The sequence below is a fragment of the Saccopteryx leptura genome, chromosome 3 (genome assembly GCF_036850995.1).
Source record: "Saccopteryx leptura isolate mSacLep1 chromosome 3, mSacLep1_pri_phased_curated, whole genome shotgun sequence".
Lineage (NCBI taxonomy): Eukaryota > Metazoa > Chordata > Mammalia > Chiroptera > Emballonuridae > Saccopteryx > Saccopteryx leptura.
The window spans coordinates 55,246,447-55,252,547 of record NC_089505.1 but is presented as its reverse complement, the minus strand read 5'-3'; the positions used below and the strand labels follow the sequence as shown (position 1 = coordinate 55,252,547).

Genomic DNA, 6,101 nt, shown 5'->3' with positions numbered 1-6,101 from the left:
CTTAACATAATCAATGAAGAGCTCCACTCAAAAAAGATGAAAAAAACAAAAACAAAAATGGGGATTTGATCCAATATTTAAAGGGTATTTCCCAATATTTAGGCACATGGCTTTTATGAGGCTCAAACATGGCTCAGAAACTTGCCTTTCGGTCTGAAGGCAAGTCAGAAAGAGAAATCATTATATCGCTTTCCCCGTCTCTGTCTCTCTCTCCATTTTTATTTTGGCACCCTCCCTGCTTTTCCTTGGCTTCTGATTTCATCCTCCTTTTAGATTCCCTGTGCCTTCGGTAATTTATGTGCAAGATATTTTCCCAACCTCCAAATGTTTTTCCATTTGGCAAACCACGTCCCGAAGCTTCCACACAAGGCAACTGCAGAGTTCATTTATACTAGAAAACATAAGCTTGGTTCATGGAAAAGCCTAACAAGCCAGGTCTGTGACCCCGGGTGCCTGGGCCGTGTCACAGACCGACCCCCCAGGCCACCCCTGGGAAGCAGTGGGGGTGGGTGTCAGGGAGGAGTGTCTTTTCCAGGTTGCCACAGATGCTTGGCTTCAACGCTCCTTGTCTCCAAAAAGGAAAGAATTCCTTCCAAGCCCCTTTCTCGTATAGTTTTTGGATGCTTCAGGGCACCATATGGAGAATCATTTTATGATTCTCCTGATGGCTTTTACGTGAACAGCTATAAACTGGATGACTTCCTTCAGGTCTGATATCTCTGTAGTACCTGCTGTCGGTTGTGGGGAGTAGTCACTGAATATGTTAGTCCTGTGCGGTGCTTGATAGGAAAGAAAACTCAGGCCCCCTCCTGGCAGGGGACATTGTTACTTTGGGAAATGGAAACTGGGAGGGGGTGGGCTGGGGTAGGAGCATGCGTTGAAAACCATTGTTACTGGTCACTGGGGTGATTTGCCCCGATGACTTTTTCATTACAAAGTCATGGATTTCGGACTGAAGCAGAAGTAGAAGTAATGCCTCTTCCCCAAGGTAGTGCTCACTGGCTTCTCCCCAGAGCTCACAATAAGCCTGGCTGGGCTGGGCCACTCCGTGAGATACAAATGCACTTGTGGCTAATGGGACAGGTTCGTGTCCAGTCATCCACAGGGCACAGCTAGCCAACATTTTGGCTTCTGATATATGAGCTCTATCCATTGAATCTGGAAGTTTTTTTTTCTAAATGGTTGCAATGATAAAAAAAGTCCCTGCATTTTATTTTTATTAAAGGTGGTTCATGAAGTGTTCTTTCAACTCTTGACCCAATATTTGTTGATTTAATAAGCAAATAAAGGCAAAAAAAAAAATCATTCTAATAAGGCTAAGACTGTAAGCGAGTCTTTTTAGGGTGTTTATTTGGCTTGGATAGCATTTCCTGAACTCACTGAAAGTCTTTGTCCTGCAGAGGAGTGCCAGGAGCATAGACGGGGCATCTATTCCAGGGAAGCACAGGGAGAGAGGAGCTGAGCCCCTCAACCGTTTCTCAAGTGTATCTGTAAAAGAAAGTAAGAGGAAAACCATAAAAATCAGTACTGAAGATTGGTTGGCTCTGGAAACTCATTTAGTTGGACATATTTTTAGGCTTTTGTTTATCCTTCTTGATTGATAAAGTAATTATCAAAATGCGTTAGAAAATAATAACCAACTGGTGAGAAAAGGAGCAGGTGGAGGAAGCAGAGCCATGGAGGAAAAGCCTCCACAGACGCCACTTCAGGCTTTCCGAGGAAACCCTGTGAGAAGAGAACGCCTCTTCTCTTCTGCCTTTCCCTTCTCTGGGGGGCTGATCAGGACTCTAGCTGGATGAAGCCTCCCCCATCACACTGTATCTAACTCCCCCAGAAAGCCTGCTCCAGTCTCCCTTCCCCTCCAGCTTGCTCCCCTTCACCTTTCTCTACCCCTCTCCACACTGAAGTCTGCCACAGGCCATCCAGAACCCCAGCAGATGTTTGTGTTTTATGAGCCAAATGGGAGCCTGAAGTATCAACCAAATACCAGCCCCACTGAGAGGTGGAACCAGGCCATCTGACATCAGACACACAGAACGCCACCCGTCCAGCAGGGCCAGGGCTTCCAGGGAGCAGAAGGAGGGGTAGATAATTAGCTGGCACGGCCTTTGAGTTGGCCCATTGCTCTGCCTTCACACAAGCATGCAGAGGCCATTTGTGGAGGCTCAGGGCAATTAAGCGAGATCCTCCATGGGTCCACTGGCTGGCAGCCTGGCCCACAGGTGGCCTCCCCTGTGCCTGAGCACCATATGGTGCCCTGACTGTGGCTCCTGGTGCAGGAACAAGCGGGAGGTTAAGAACAGCTATCACTGGTAGCTTGAGAGAGCCATGGGGCTCAACAGACATCCCCTGCCCCCACACCACTGCAGGACAGGCTAAGGAGAATGGACGGAGGGGCGTGTACAGATTGGAGATCTAAGTTTCCATCTCAGCTCCACCATTTTCTACCATGTGCTGTTGGCTGTGCTGGGTTTTAATGTCTCTGGGGCTTGGTTTCTCCATCAGTGACATGGAGATTATATTACTTACTCTTGTGGTCAATTCCAGGTTTAACTGAGAGAATGTGTGCTAACTCTGGGCTTGTTTTTCCTCAGACCCATTCCTTAATTTCCCCTGATCGGCTTTGCAGCATCGGATCTGACCTTGACCGGGTTCCGCCCACAGGAACCGGGGGAAGGTGTCTCTTCCACTCTCTGCCTCCGGCGCTGGCTTCTCCAGCCGCAGCTCCCCCTCAGCCATGCCTCCGGACCCCTCTGGAAAGCCCTCGGTATTGCAGCTCCCAGAATGGCCTCCCTTTGTCCCTGCAGCCTCAGCCTTATGTCTTGGTCCCCTGTCCAACTTCTCAGCTTACCATCACCTTGTAGTCTGTCCCCTTCGTTGAATTCCCTTGCATGTAAATGTCTGAGGTGCTTTCTGTTTTCCTGGTTGGACCTTTGGCTGACAGAGTGTGTGAATGTGTAAATGTGTCACACACCTCGATGGAAACAGACTTCCTGGAGATCTCATTCCACAAAGAGCAAGGGCACGAGGCTGCTCACCTGGCTCTTCCTGCCCTGAACATTAATTAGCTCCTGAACTTCAGCCATAAGGTCGGGATCTTCCTGGGCCTGTTGGCATTCTGAAACAATTTCTTAGGTTTTCAGATAGTAAAAACTTAGGATTTTATTAGGACAGAAAAATCGGATAAGAACTATATATGTTTTTAAAGTCATATGTTAGTTTTAAAATATATACTGTAATAAAATATATCCAGTGGATTCTGGTATGCCTTCCTAAGTTACTCTTTGTGAAGGACCCTCTAAGCAGTGTGGTCTGGTGTGTCTAGACTCTTCTAGGTTCTGCTGGCATTCTTCCTTGTCCCCTCTATTCCTGTTCCTTATTAAGTAGCATTTTCTTGTTGCCTGGCCTTGTTCTCACCCAGTAAGTATGGGCTGTGAGTTGTCTCATCACCATACTTCTAAGGAAGTTGTCTCCACCAATCTCCTGCCCTGTTTGTCCAGCTTTTTACTCTGCCCATGGTGCTGTTTCTCTCCGTCCGCCTGTCTTCTGATTCTGCTGTGCTGTGAGCTGGGGAAGGTCGTGCTCCACTCCTTTTGGCAGGAGGAGTAACTTCCTCATTGAGGTCAGAATTGAAAATGGATTTCCCCATTGGGCAGAGTGAAGGAGGCCCACACTTCCTTTGTGGTGTTATTAATCAGCGCCCCTTCCCTGCCTATGGCAGCCCTGTCTCAGGACAGTTCCTGCTTAACCATTTCCTGCCCAGCACTGCGGAGGCTGCAAAGGCACTGTGTAAGCTGTAAAGTGCTCTATTTAATTATTCTATTTTGTGGGCCATCACTTGTTTGGGTATTGAGCAGCGGTCCGTGTGCTTTGTGGGGAGAGGGGCAGGGCTGAGGGGGCTGGGCCAGCGGTGCCCCGCCTGAGGGGCAGGGCTGAGGGGGCTGGGCCAGCGGTGCCCCGCCTGAGGGGCAGGGCTGAGGGGGCTGGGCCAGCGGTGCCCCGCCTGAGGGGCAGGGCTGAGGGGGCTGGGCCAGCGGTGCCCCGCCTGAGGGGCAGGGCTGAGGGGGCTGGGCCAGCGGTGCCCCGCCTGAGGGGCAGGGCTGAGGGGGCTGGGCCAGCAGTGCCCCGCCTGAGGGGCAGGGCTGAGGGGGCTGGGCCAGCAGTGCCCCGCCTGAGGGGCAGGGCTGAGGGGGCTGGGCCAGCAGTGCCCCGCCTGAGGGGCAGGGCTGAGGGGGCTGGGCCAGCAGTGCCCCGCCTGAGGAGCAGGTTCAGTACATCTATCTCATTCTCATCCCCTCAGGCAGAGTTATGTTACTTCCTCTCAAACTGACAGATCTTGAAAGGCATTCTTTACGGGTAAGGTTTCTCTTCTTCCCTTTGGCTGGATTTCATGTCATTCCTATTGAAAATATACGGTAATAATGAACAACATGGGGCATTTTAAACACACCTTGTCACCTCACAGGTGACATCGGCATTCAAGTGTAGAGTTGGGAATCCTTCGGTTTGTACGTTTGCACTACCCAAATCTCCTGGATTACAGCCCTGCAACTTCAGAATCACCCCTTCATCCCGTGGTCATAAATCATAAATGTTTAGTGCTGGAATGGACTTTGCTGCTCATATTGTTCAAAGCACTTGTTTTTGCACATAGGGGAACCAAGAGATAAACAGGCTGAGTGACTTGTCTAGTGGCAGGTAGCTGGTGAGTGGCAGTATCAAGATGAGAACTGGACTTTCAGGGACTCTCGGTCTAGTGCTCTTCTGGTAGCTGCACGGCAATGAAAACCAACTAAAGCTTTGCTGCCTTGATGAGTGTGAGCTGTGTTCTGCAGGCATAAAGCTCAGAGGAGATTAATGGTGCAATGGTAAATGTTTACCTGTGGGCTCTCTGGAAAAAGAAATGTGTGCATACACATATATAACACACATGTTTGTTATAAATTTCTCTGACACAAAGGATGTGTAGCCCACAATTTAAAATGATAATAAAAACATAGCACTCTTTGTTATAAAGTCCACAGAGCCAATTGATTCTCACAGAATGCTTTTGTTGATTTTTGCTGACTTCTTTTATCTATTCCTGGTTGCAGTTGTTGAATGAGTAGTATTGAGTATTTTTTTATTAGAAAAAAACCCACTGCTTTTTAAGTTTTGATCATTAAAAAAGTTTAAGCCTGCATTGTAAAAATTTAAAATATAATTATTTAATGTTCTACAATTAAGCTATGCACAACCTAGTATTGAGACATACAAGCTCGTGAGATTTTCTTATATGTTAATATATAAGACAAAGTGAAACCACAAATACATATTGTAAAGCCAGTAGCCACGGCCACCATCACAGCAGCCTGGCCCATGCAGGTTTGCATAGGATTGGACAGATGGTAATGAAACAATGGAGCCAAGAACTGGTGGGCCATTAGCTTTAATCTTAGCTTGCACCGGGCAGGCAAGAAATACACACAGTGGGAAAACACTTCCCTTTCCATTCAGGGCTCTCAAAGCCACTGACTTACCTGAGTTTTCTAGAATCAAAGGTTCCTACCTCACCAGGCTTATTCACCTCTGTTCCCCATCTCTTTCTCTCTGCACAAACTCTACACAAACTGGCATCTCCTCCAGCACTCTGCCATCTTGGCTGCTTCTCCTCTCTACCACATGGCCTTTCTCTGCTCTCTTCTCTAATGCTAATCTCAGGAACTGAGAGAGAGCAAGCTCCCGGTCTGTCCCATTTTATAGTGCAGAAATCAAAACCTTTAATCCAATATACAAACAAGGAAGTCTCTGATACAAAGTCACTTATCTGAGGCATAATGGGATTCCTCACGAGAGTGCACCACCCCACATCATGCAATCAGTCAAGGGTGTGGGGAAAAGCTTAGTCTTAAAACTAAGCCTTAGGCTATAACCACCCTGCCTGCTTACAACCTGTCCCCCACACCCAATGCAAACTATAAGTGAGCAAACATATATATCATATTTACAAACTTATTTGACCAACACATATGTTGGAGCATTGCCTGTTTATCAGTGACACAAGTGACTTTTTTTCTAATAAAATGTTAGTTTTTTAAATATGGGAAGATTTTTCCTCAAAT

At 47.6% G+C, this 6,101-nt stretch overlaps 1 long non-coding RNA gene across 1 annotated transcript; it reads right to left on the bottom strand.

Moving 5' to 3' along the window:
* Positions 1 to 1,354: 1,354 nt before the first annotated feature.
* Positions 1,355 to 3,556, bottom strand: LOC136397784 (uncharacterized). The gene is made up of 3 exons (XR_010749919.1): positions 3,418 to 3,556; positions 3,039 to 3,118; positions 1,355 to 1,488 (listed from the first exon to the last, which is right to left on the bottom strand). It is a non-coding gene; the product is annotated as an uncharacterized lncRNA (long non-coding RNA).
* Between the last annotated feature and the right edge of the window lie 2,545 nt (positions 3,557 to 6,101).